We start from the raw sequence: 12,723 nt of genomic DNA on the forward strand, positions 1-12,723 counted from the left end.
TTAATATGGGTGCATGCACGTGCTGGAAGGATGAGAAGCTGAATGAATCTATTGTAGGCCAAGGCACACGAAAGAGAGGGAGGTAAATACACTAGCATAAAGTTGAATAGGGGGAATATCTGCTGATACCACCTCTTCGATGCTTCCATGATACCGAAAGTTGAACAACATGTGTAGTTTGGTGTCGAAAGTTGTAAAATACGGAAAATTGGTGCCCAGCGTGCATGTATGGTTCAATTCTCGTCTATATGCCGCACGTGTGAGCTCTAAGAATATATCTCTATCGTTGGAGGAGCAAATCTCACTCTTGGGCTATCTAGTCCCTTGTCAAACTTTCCAGTGAACCAATAAGTTGTCGTTATGATCATTGTGTTGCAGATAATATTTGAGAAATCCCAAAATACATTGTACAATAAAAAGCAACTACAATACTCTCATGGTCTAATAAACTAAATCACACATTAACACTCCATGTTATAATAATTGAGTTCTGACAATTATATCTCAAAGTATAAAAAACACAATTGGATCGATCCAATGAACGTTCTTCTAACGTAATATTTTTCAAATTGTTTTAGGATTAGTGTTACGCTTAACGATATTCTAAGATCCTAAAACCGTGATCATCAACAACACTTGAGCTAGTCTTAGAGGCGAGACTAGGATCAGGTTTTGTCGTTTATTATTTCACACGTGCATATGAGTTTTCCATTAATCAAATATTCCAAGATCATAACAATTATACCATAAAATATATACTCTTAATTATAAACATGAAAAATATAATAATACAATATTATTGCCTCTAGGGCATATTTTCAACAAAAACAAAGATCACTTCAAAACACGATGTGTCGACAACAAAAAAATGCTTAATAATTCTGAGGTGAAAAGGGGGTATATATAAGCCATCAAGCACTGGAGGCCAGCGATGTTCCTTTGGAGCATCTCCAATAGATGGTCCAAATTTTGACGGTCCAAAACCGGAGATATAAATTTTGGACCGCCAAAAAGTGCGTTTGGGAGCTCCGAAAAAAGGCCAACTCCAACAGATGGTCCAAATTTGTGACGCCCTCGATTTGATCGTACACTAATCATACACGCAAATGTGTATGATTAAGATCAAGGACTCACGGAAAGATATCACAACACAACTCTAGACACAAATTAAAATAATACAAGCTTTATATTACAAGCCAGGGGCCTCGAGGGCTCGAATACATAAGCTCGAATACACAAGAGTCAGCGGAAGCAAAAATATCTGAGTACAGACATGAGTTAAACAAGATTGCCTTAAGAAGGCTAGCACAAAAGCAACAATGATCGAAAAGGCAAGGCCTCCTACCTGGGAGCCTCCTAACTACTCCTAGTCGTCGTCGGTCTTCACGTAGTAATAGGCATCCTCCGGGTAGTAGTAGTCATCAGTGGCGTCGTCTGGCTCCTGGGCTCTGTCATCTGGTCGCAACAATCGGGTATGGGGGAAAAGAAGTAGCAAAGCAACCATGAGTACTCATTCAAAGTACTCGCAAGACTTACATCAGATCTAAACTAGTATGCATCTGTATCAAAGGAAAGGGTTGCATCTGTGGACTAAACTGCAGAATGCCAGAAGGGAAGGGGAAAGCCTAGCCTATCGAAGACTAGCATCTTCTGGAAACCACCATCTTGCAGCAACATGAGGGAGTAGAGTAGCATAAAGTAAAGTAGCAGTAGTGTTATCAACCTAGGCCAGAGATCCTTTCTCGACTCCCTGCGAGAAAGCAATCCCAGAGCCATACTATCCAGTTATCATCACAATCCAATTCTCATCACCATCCAGTTCTCATCACAAGTATCCAGTTCTAGTTGTATCGATCGAGATACAACTTCAAGTGTCCGTTACCGTAGGACAGGCTATCGATAGTTGTTTTCTTCCCTGCAGGGGTGCACCAACTTACCCACCACGCTCGCTTAACTCCGGCCAGACACACTTTCCTGGGTCATGCCCGGCCTCGGCCAAATAATACGCCGCAACCCAACCTAGGCTTAATAGAGAGGCCAGCACGCCGGACCAAACCTATGCCCCCAGGTGTCATGGGCCATCTCCCCGGGAACTCCTGCACGTTGCGTGGGCGGCCGGTGAGCAGACCTAGCTATCTCCTTCAACAAGGCAGGAGCTTACGCAGTCCAACCCGGCGCGCGCCGCTCAGTCGCTGACGTCTATTAAGCTTCGGATGATGTATACGACACAGAACGCCCATACTATGCCCACGTGATGGTTAGTGCTATCAGGCCAGAGGCCCCTCGGATCAAATATCCAAACCGTTAGTGGATTAGGAGCACGCGGTAACGAGCAGAGACTCACGATCGATGTGACCCCGTCGCCCCGTCTCGAGTACTTGCGGCAAGGGCTAAGAATGCCCGGCCACGCCTTGTAAGTATCTCGCGGGCACCTTCCAGGTCCGCCCGACTCCACATCACTCGCAATTAAGCTCGCGCGGGTACCCCTCAGGGCCAACCCGTCTTTAGTTACAGGGTCCAGTGCAAAGTCATAGTAACCATAGTAACCGTGTGTCTAACACCAAGGGGAAAACCTGAGGAATCACCCTTGTCGGATTCCCACTCGATGTAAACATCAAGGTGAACATAAGAGGAACCACCCTCAATGAAGTGGTTAAGGAGGAAATCACCCTCGATGACCACGACCGACTAGCTACTCTACAGAGATCTCATCAGGAGTGATGTATGAGGTTCCACCCTCGGCACTCGATGGTAACTCTGCAGAGTCGAGCAACAAAGGGGCGTGATGTGACGTGAGGTGTCGGTGCCTGGTCTTCGAACCCGTTGATCGGGTCTTCTAATAATCCAGCGGGGCAGTCAGGTCAAGCGCGCGCGGGGGGGGGGGGTCACTGATGGGTCTCTAACCAATCTATACTAAGAAGTTTAGGATAAGCAGGTAGGTAACAATAGCAGGTTACAGTAAACAGGCTATGCAGCAGGATAGGAGCAAACAATAAAAGTAGCAAAATCTAATGCAAGCATGAGATAATGGAATGGGCAATATCGGGATGATCAAAAAGGGGGGGGGGGCTTGCCTGGTTGCTCTGACAAGGAGGGGTTGTCGTCGACGTAGTCGATCACAGGGGCTGCATCGGTCTCGGGGTCTACCGGACAGAAGAGGGGGAAGAAACAGTAAATACACGCAAACATATGCACAACATGATTACAAGCGGGGCTAGAGGTGTCCTAACGCAGTGCTAGGCGTTACTGGCGAAGGGGGAAACATCGAGGAAAGTTTTCCTGGTCCCGGATGGCTGTCAGACAGATGAATCGGAGGAGAAAGTTTGCATGCTCGCTACGCTACGGACATGTGTCAGACGAACGGACCACGTATCCGGATTCGTCTCGAAATTCTGAGTAACTTTCATGTAAAAAACTTTTTCATCCGAGATACGTTTTAATTTCTATTAATTTTCAAAGTTTTATTAATATTCTGAAATTAATTTTAATACGAAAATAAATGCTAAAAAAATGCTAGGCGCACCCAGCACAGTGTACACCAAAGTGTACCCAGTGGCTGACAAGTGGACCAGGGGGTCCCAGTTGACCAGTCAATGTTTGACTGGTCAACAGGGGGTGGGGCCCCCCTGTCATAGGCTGTTTAGTCTAGCCTAACAGTTTAGTTAACCAAACTAGGTGATTAGGCTCATTAAACCCGAGTTAGTTAAGTTAATTAACTTTTTAGTTAATTAATTAACTAATTTTATTATTTATTTATTTTAAACATATATATATATATATATATATATATATCTTTTTTATCATTTTTAAGGGGGCGTGGGGCCCATAGGCCAGTGGCCCAGGGGGCCACGCGGTTAACGGGCCCAGGGGGGTTATCGGGCGCGGGCGCTCGTCGGGGCTGACCCGACGAAGCGTAGATCGCTCGGAGTGGGGGGGGGGGGCGAGGCCGTGACCTGGCGAGGCACTGGCGGCCAGGGTCAGCAGGCCATGCGGGAGGCCAGGGGAAGCGGGTGGCGCGGGTGGAGGGGGGTGCGAGGCAAGGGCGGGCTTGAGGCATGGCTGCCGGCGAGGGCGCTCGAACGGATGCGGCCAACAGTGAGTGGCAGGGGCGGGGAGCAGTGCGCGGCCATTGGCGGCAGCAGGGCGCGGTCGCGGTCGGTGCGACCAGGCGGTGTGCAGGCCCGGCGCAGCCGGGCGGGTGAGCAGGACCGCGGCGCTACGCAGCAAGGAAGCAGCGACGAGCAGCGGCACAAGCAGAGAGCAACAACTTGGCAGAAGCAGCAGCTGCTCCTGCGAGCTGCGGAAGGCGGAACGGAGGCCGCGCGCGGCGAAGGGAGCAGGTCGCGGGCGGTACAGGGCGCAGCTGATGAGGGTGCGCGCAGGCGAGGCGGGCACGCACGGCCAAGACAGCGGGCGCATAGGAGCTCGAGTTCCGACGGCCATGGCGAACTACGGGAGACGGAAAACGACGATCGAACCAAAGGGAAACTGGGAGGGAGGAAGCGCAGCTCACCATGGAGCTCGGTGACGCGCTCGAGGAGGCCGGGGATGGCTCGACGGCGACCCAATCGCCGGCTTGGTGCCGCGGCCGTGCACGGAGAAGGGCGACCGTGACGGTGAGCTGCGGGGCGGTCCGGCTCGTCCTGGTGCTCGAGACAGACGAGGACGAGGGCGCCGGTCCTCCTAGATGCCTTGACACAGCTCGGGGAGGAGGGTGGTCACGACGATTTCGGAGCCACGGCGACCGCGGCGCTCGGCTCCGATCCAAATCAGGAGAGAGGCGTGTGAGGGAGGAAGGGAGGAAATATCTGGGTGCTGGCGAGGCTGAAAGGGGGGGGGGCTTGGTCTTATCCCACCAGCGGCTCGGGCTGGCTCTGGTGGGTCGAGGCACAGTGAGGGGCGGCGGCCTCTCTCCTTTTTATTTACTCTGCATTGCCTTTTTTTATTTTTTTTATTTTATTATTTTTTTGCCTCTATTTCCTATTTAAAAGAGCTACTGAATTATTTTTGTTAAATTTGGCACTTTGCACAAAAATAGATAGGAACAAAGTGAAGTTGCATAAAAAGTTTGGGGTCAAAAGGAGTTGGCTAACCATTTTTAGAAATTGGAAATGCCAATTTAATTATTGTTGGACCACAAGATAAAATCCTAGGGGCATTTTGGGAACTCAAATGAGGTTGGTTCCAACATGACAAATATCCAGGGATTATTTGCCATAGTTTGAACATTTTAGTTTTCATGTTTGGCAATTTGAATTTTGTACTTTGATTTGAATTTGAAAGTTGAACCGGTTTCGAACCAACGTGAGTTTAACAACAGTAATCATGATGATGTGGCATCATTAGGAGGGAATTACTGCAGCTTAATTATCCGGGCGTCACAGTTCTCCTCCACTACAAGAAATCTTGTCCTGAGATTTAAGTGCGGAAGTAAAGAGTAACTTCGGGAGAACTGACCCTTATAGGGTTAATTATTTGGTGAATAACTCAGGGAATGAGGCGGAAGTATGTAAGTGCATCTAGTGCCACCCCTAGTTGGTTTTGGAGTAGTGACGACAAACCTAGTTGAGGGACTAATGTGTTTGTGAGAATTGCAGGATAACACAAGTAGAAGTCCCTCATTGATTCGGTTTTACTACCAGAGATGACCCCTAAAAATGTATGAAGACATTGAAGTCAAAGGTGGTATATGAAGATATTCACATTGAAGACTATGACAAGAGAAGACACTATATGAAGCCTATGGAGCTCGAAGACTTAGATCTTTCGTAGTTCTTTTTCTTTTGTGTTGAGTCATAGGAACCACCGTACTGTTAAGTGGGGTCCAAGAGAACCAGTCAGAATGACTGAAGTGATGCCTAAACCAAAAACCTATGTCTTCGAGTGAAGACTATGAGAGCGAATCTTGTTCAGAGTCGGACAAGTCAGCTTTGCTTGTAGCCCAAGTAAAGTTGTCGTGTGAGTTTGAAATCTGACCGTTGGAACACGTGTCAGTTCCTTAGTGACCCAGGGTCATTTCGGACAAATCAGGTCGGGTTGCCAAGTGGCTATAAATAGCCCACCCCCTACAACCATAAACGGCTGGCTGCTCAGATTGAAAGTACGGATTTTGTCGTTTGAGAGCAACCCACCTCGAAGCCTTTGAGAGAGAATTCCTTGCGAGGATAAAGCCCTAACCACCAGAGCCAGAGAGAATTGGGCATCACTTAAGTCTTCTTGTCTGTGTGATCTGAAGACTTATTACACTTGAGGACTGTGCATCCTCCAGCCGGTTAGGCGTCGCGTTCTGAGCATCCAAGAGACATTGTGGATTGCCGGTGAACGAAGTCTGTGAAGGTTTGGGAGTCTACCTTGAAGACTTACCAGAGTGATTGGGCGAGGTCTATGTGACCTTAGCTCAAGGAGAATACGGTGAGGACTGGGTGTCCTGAGCTGCGTGTTCAGGACTGGGTGTCCGGGACTGTGTGTCCTAAGGTTTAAATACCTAGCCGCTCCAACCAGACATACAGTTGTCACAGCAACTGGAACTGGTCCAACAAATCATTGTCTTCAACGAGTCACTGGTTTCATCTTCACTTCCCTTTACTTACTGTTACTCCTTGTGAAGTCATTGTATGTTTGCACTATCATTTGTCTTCACTGAGTGACTGCGTGTTCTGTTTGGCTTCACAATATCTTCCTACCTGATCCTTACTACCTAGCTGCTATTAGTCTTTATGCTTTCACTTCATTGAATACTTGACTATGGTTTGCGTAGTGTAGTCTACCTTCCGCTGCATGGTAATAGGTTTAATTTTATCGTTTGTCTTCAAAACTTCTATGTTCTAAAGACTTTCATAAAAATCTCCTATTCACCCCCCTCTAGTCGATATAACGCATTTTCAATTGGTATCAGAGCAAGGTGCTCCCTTGTTCTGTGTGATTCGGTTTAACCACCTGGAGTTTTAGCTATGTCGACTGCAGGGATAATTAAAGTCTCCGCTGCGTGCCCCGTCTTCGATGGAACTGAATATCCCTACTGGAAGAATAAGATGCGCATGCATCTTGAAGCCATTGACGTCGACCTATGGTATGCCGTTGAGAACGGCGTTCCCAAGGCTGGAGAAGGTGTCATTGCTGCTGATGTCAAGAAATTCGTTCAACTAGACTCTACTGCCAAGAATATCATCTGTGGTCATCTGACCAAAGGACAGTATGGCCGTGTGAGTGCTTTGAAGACATCCAAGCTGGTCTGGGACTGGCTCTCCAAGGTCAATGAAGGCATCTCAACCCAGAGAGATCAGAGAATCAATGTCCTTCGCAACCTCTTCAACCGCTTCAAGCGAAATGACAATGAGAATGTCCAGCACACATTTGACCGACTCACTGACATCACAAATGAGCTTCAAGCCCTCGGCGCCACTGAGATTACCAAACACGAAGTCGTCAAGACGCTGTTGAGGTCACTTGATAGTTCGTTTGACATCCTGGCCCTGATGATTCAAGAACGTCCTGATTTCAAGACACTCGATCCGTCTGACATACTTGAGAGGCTCAACACACATGAGTTTCAGCTTTCGGAGAAAAGAGATATCTACGGTCCAAACTATGGGCGAACTCGTGCCTTGAAGGCAAAAGCTGTCTCCTCATCTGAAGAAGAATCTGACAACAATTCTGATGATCTTGAAGACATTGGAAGGGAACTTGCTATGCTTGTCAAGAAGTTCCAAAAATTCACCAAAAAGAAAGGCTTCAGAAAGTCTTCCCGATCAAGTTCAAGGAATGATGAAGCTCCTGCTCATGACTACAAGAAGAAAACATGTCACAAGTGCAAGAAACTTGGCCACTTCATCTCTAAGTGTCCACAGTGGTACAATGAGAACAAAAAGAAGAAGAAGAGCAAGGAATACGACTCTAACGACAAGAAGAAGAAGAAGAAATACTCAAAGTCTTCTTCCAAGTCTCCCTCAAAGTCTTCATCACACAAGAAGAGCTCATCTGGCAAGGCACGTGCGTTTGTTGGCAAGGAAATGGATTCAGAGGAGGAGTCTGCTTCTGAGGAGGCGGAGGTGGAGTCTGAGGAGGAATCCGACTCAGGCGTCGCAAGTCTGGCTACAGCATACGTTGCCAAGTCCATCTTCAACACTAAAGACAATGACTTCATCACTGACACCGATGCAAATGACAAGGACTACCCCGCTTCTACCTACTGCTTCATGGCACGTGGTGCCAAGGTAAACACACGCACTACTCACTATCAAACATCTAGTGACGATGACTCTGATTGTGGTTCAAAACCTAGCTACAAAACACTTGCTAAAATTGCAACTGAACAACAGAAAGCTATGGAACATATTCAAAAACTGTTAGACAGAAGCGATGATCTGTTAGGTGCTGAAATGACTCGATCTGAATCCTTAATTGAAGACATAAAAAATCTTCACGTTAAGTATCAGGAACTTGAAAGTCGTCATGAAACTCTCTCAACAACTCATGAAAAGCTTTCCTATGATTATCTTCAAAAGAAGCAAGATCTTGAGAAATTGAGAGCGGTTCATGAAGATCTTCAAACGGAAAACGAGTCACTTCGCGCCAAACAGATCAGTCCCGCTCAGGAAGGATTTGAACCACCATGTCTTAAATGCATTGAGCGTGATAATGCTACGTCTGTTGCTGAATGTTCTATTGCTACTTCTATTGCAATATCTTCAACTGTTGATGTGGTAACTAACCCCTCTGCTGAGGTTACCACCTCTATTGCTGATGAGAATGCTAGGTTGAAGACATTGCTTGAAACAGGGATGTACAAAAGTCTTAAAGGGCATTAGACGCTATGTGATGTCCTGAAAAAGCAGATTCTGAACCGAAACCCTAGGAAAGAGGGTGTAGGGTTCGTAAGGAAAATGAATGCAGATGGCTCTTACTGGAAACCTGAGCAGTACCCCAAAACCATGTGGGTTGCTGCAAAGGAACCTTCAGCAGATCCATCCAATCTATCTAGCTTCACTTGTGCTAACCCCATTATCATTGATGAATCCTTTGATGCAAACTATATGCTGTTTAAGAATCAGAATGGTGAAGTGTTTGCCAGGTACATTGGTACTAACTGCAGGAATGGACTGCCTATGAAGAAGATCTGGGTTCCGAAAAGGTGTCTGGAGAGTCTTCCTGTGAATGTCATCATGACACCTCACGTGAAGAAGACAAACCTCAGACCAAAGGCTTCATACGGTCCAAAGGCTTCATACAGCCAGAGGACTCACCTGAGTCGCACTAACGCAAATGTTTTGTAGGGAAACCATACTCAGGCATATGAATATGAGAGAGGTTCATCAAACCGCCATGTTCATAAGACCAAGAACTATTCTGCTTATTCTTATGAGTACTATTGTCCGCCTGCAAGACTGTTTGCTAAGGCTTCAAAGCCAAAAATTCTCAGATGCTGCACTTAGACTTATTGCTTCTAAGCCACCCTTGATGTGGGTGGCTAAGAAAGCTTAACTCTCTTTTGCAGGGAAATGTCTCCAGCAGAAAACCAAAATCGTCTGACGCTATTGCTGGGGACCTTAAACATCTTGTAGGTTGCAAGATCAAATGCCCAAATGGTCTTACTATGTACTTCGTACCTGAATCGCTTGCTACTCTCCCTATTAGTCCAAACCTGGATCTAAGCTTTCATAACCCACTAGTTTGTCAAATGTTTTTGCTTCACAATGCTCTTGGTGAAGCCTATCCCCCTAACTGCACTGTAGGGTACGACACCAGCATCTTCAGAATGGATTATTGACAGTGGGTGTACAAATCACATGACTGGCAAAAGAAGTCTTCTTATGGACTCAACCTTACGTCCATCCGACAAGAGCCACATCACATTTGCTGACACTGGTAAAAGTAAGGTATTGGGTCTAGGTAGAGTTGCAATATCAAGGGATCAACACATGGATAAAGTCATGCTTGTTGAATCCCTTGGCTTCAACTTAATGTCTGTCTCAATGCTTTGCGATTTGAACATGATCGTAATGTTTGGAAAATATCGTTGCCTTGTACTAATGGAATCTGACAAGTCTCTAGTGTTTGAAGGGTATCGAAAAGATGATTTGTACGTGGTAGATTTCTCAGCAGGGCCACAGCTTGCAGTATGTCTTCTAGCAAAGGCTTCAGAATGCTGGATCTGGCATCGGAGGCTTGGACATGCTGGCATGAGGAACCTCCACACCCTTGCGAAGAAGAAGCATGTCATAGGCATCGAGGGCGTCAAGTTCAAGAAAGACTACTTATGCGGTGCCTGTGAAGCAGGGAAGATGACGAGGGCCAAACATCCCTCAAAGACAATCATGACCACTACTCGACCCTTTGAACTGCTTCACATGGATCTTTTCGGTCCCACTCATTACTCAACTCTAACTACTACTGCTTGCCTCTATGGCTTTGTTATTGTTGATGATTATTCTAGATATACTTGGGTGCACATAATCCTTTACAAGACTGAAGTGCAGGATGTCTTAAGACGCTTCGCCAATCGAGCTATGAACAATTTTGGCGCCAAGATAAAGCACATCAGAAGTGACTATGGCACTGAATTCAAGAACACTGGCCTTGATACATATCTTGATACCTTGGGCATCACACATGAATTCTCAGCCCCGTACACGCCACAGCAGAATGGCGTTGACGAACGCAAGAACAGAACACTAATTGAGATGGCCAGAATGATGCTAGATGAATACAAGACCCCAAGAAAATTCTGGCCCAAAGCCATTGATACTGCATGCCATACAATCAATCGTGTTTATCTTCACAAGCTACTGAACAAGACATCTTATGAGCTCCTTACTGGCAAGAAGCCAAATGTCAGTTACTTCAGAGTATTTGGCGCAAGGTGCTGGATCAAGGACCCACATCACACCTCAAAATTTGCACCAAAAGCACATGAGGGTTTTATGCTTGGATATGGAAAGGATTCGCACTCCTACAGAGTCTTCAATCTCTTTCATTACAAAGTGGTTGAAACAGTGGATGTGCGGTTCGATGAGACCAATGGTTCACAAAGAGAGCAGTTGCCAAATGTGCTAGATGAAGTTCTATCCAGTGAATCAATCAAGCTAATGGGAACTGGAGAAATTATACCTTCTAAAGCTCATCCTGAAGAAGAACTTATCATTTCAGCACCTGATCAACATGAAGACAATGCTCAGCCTGAAGACATTCCTTCCAACAACGACAATGAACAGCAAGAGCAAAGTCTTCGCCCTGTACATCCTCGCGTTGCCAATGAAGTGCAGATTGAAAGAATAATTGATAGCATCAATGCACCTGGTCCACTCAGTCGTTCAAGGGCAACTTAGCTAGCAAATTTCTGTGGGCACTTCGCATTCGTCTCAATAACAGAACCCAAGAAAGTTGAAGAAGCCTTCATGGAACCTGAATGGATTCAAGCTATGCAAGAAGAGCTTCAACAGTTTGAGCTGAATAATGTATGGGAACTGGTTAAGCGTCCTGATCCACGGAAGCACAATATAATAGGCACCAAATGGATATACCGCAACAAGCAAGATGAGCATGGTCAAGTTGTCAGAAACAAAGCTCGTCTCGTTGCTCAAGGATATACTCAAGTGGAAGGCATTGACTTCGATGAAACATTTGCTCCTGTGGCTAGACTTGAAGCTATACGCATACTGGTGGCCTATGCAAATCATCATAACATACTTCTATATCAAATGGATGTGAAGAGTGCCTTTCTCAATGGCAAGATTGAAGAAGAAGTGTATGTTGCACAACCGCCTGGCTTTGAAGATCCAAAACATCCTGACATGGTATACAAGCTCAACAAAGCACTGTATGGCCTCAAACAAGCCCCTCGGGCCTGGTATGACACACTCAAATACTTCCTAAAGAGCAAAGGCTTCATACCTGGTTTCCTAGATCCCACTCTTTTCACGAAGACATATGATGGTGAACTATTTGTGTGCCAAATATATGTGGATGACATTATCTTCGGCTGCACCAATCAGAAGTACAGTGAAGAGTTTGGATATATGATGCAAGAGCAATATCAGATGTCCATGATGGGGGAGCTGAAGTTCTTCCTCGGTCTTCAAATACGACAACAACGCAATGGCATCTTCATATCTCAAGAGAAGTATCTCAAAGATTGCCTGAAGAAGTTCGGTATGCAAGACTGCAAAGGCTTCACAACACCAATGCCAGCCAAACATCATCTGGGTCCTGACGACAATGGTAAAGAGTTCGATCAAAAGGTATATCGCTCCATGATTGGTTCTTTACTTTATCTATGTGCATCTAGGCCAGATATTATGCTTAGTGTTTGCATGTGTGCTCGATTTCAAGCGGCACCAAAGGAGTCGCATCACTTAGCTGTGAAGAGAATTCTTCGATATTTGGCTCACACCCCAACTCTAGGATTATGGTATCCAAAGGGCTCAGAGTTTGATCTGGTTGGATTCTCGGATGCTGATTATGCTGGTGACAAAGTTGATCGCAAGTCTACATCAGGCACATGTCATTTTCTGGGACGATCACTTGTATGTTGGTCTTCAAAGAAGCGGAACTGTGTATCTCTCTCCACTGATGAATCTGAATACATTGCTGCTGGATCTTGCTGCGCTCAGTTTTTGTGGATGAAGCAAACACTCAAGGACTATGGCATTCATCTGAAGCAAGTGCCACTTTACTACGACAACGAAAGCACCATCAAGATTGCCAACAACCCAGTTCAGCACTCGA

The 12,723-nt window shown here is 46.0% G+C and overlaps 1 long non-coding RNA gene across 1 annotated transcript; it reads right to left on the reverse strand.

The window, feature by feature from the left end:
• Positions 1 to 1,157: 1,157 nt before the first annotated feature.
• On the reverse strand, positions 1,158 to 4,831 carry LOC147961039 (uncharacterized). The gene is made up of 2 exons (XR_015612205.1): positions 4,514 to 4,831; positions 1,158 to 1,455 (listed from the first exon to the last, which is right to left on the reverse strand). It is a non-coding gene; the product is annotated as an uncharacterized LOC147961039 (long non-coding RNA).
• Positions 4,832 to 12,723: the final 7,892 nt, after the last annotated feature.

This window comes from Triticum urartu, chromosome 7A (assembly GCF_056163025.1).
Source record: "Triticum urartu cultivar PI428250 chromosome 7A, HENAU_Tu73, whole genome shotgun sequence".
Classification (NCBI taxonomy): Eukaryota; Viridiplantae; Streptophyta; class Magnoliopsida; order Poales; family Poaceae; genus Triticum; species Triticum urartu.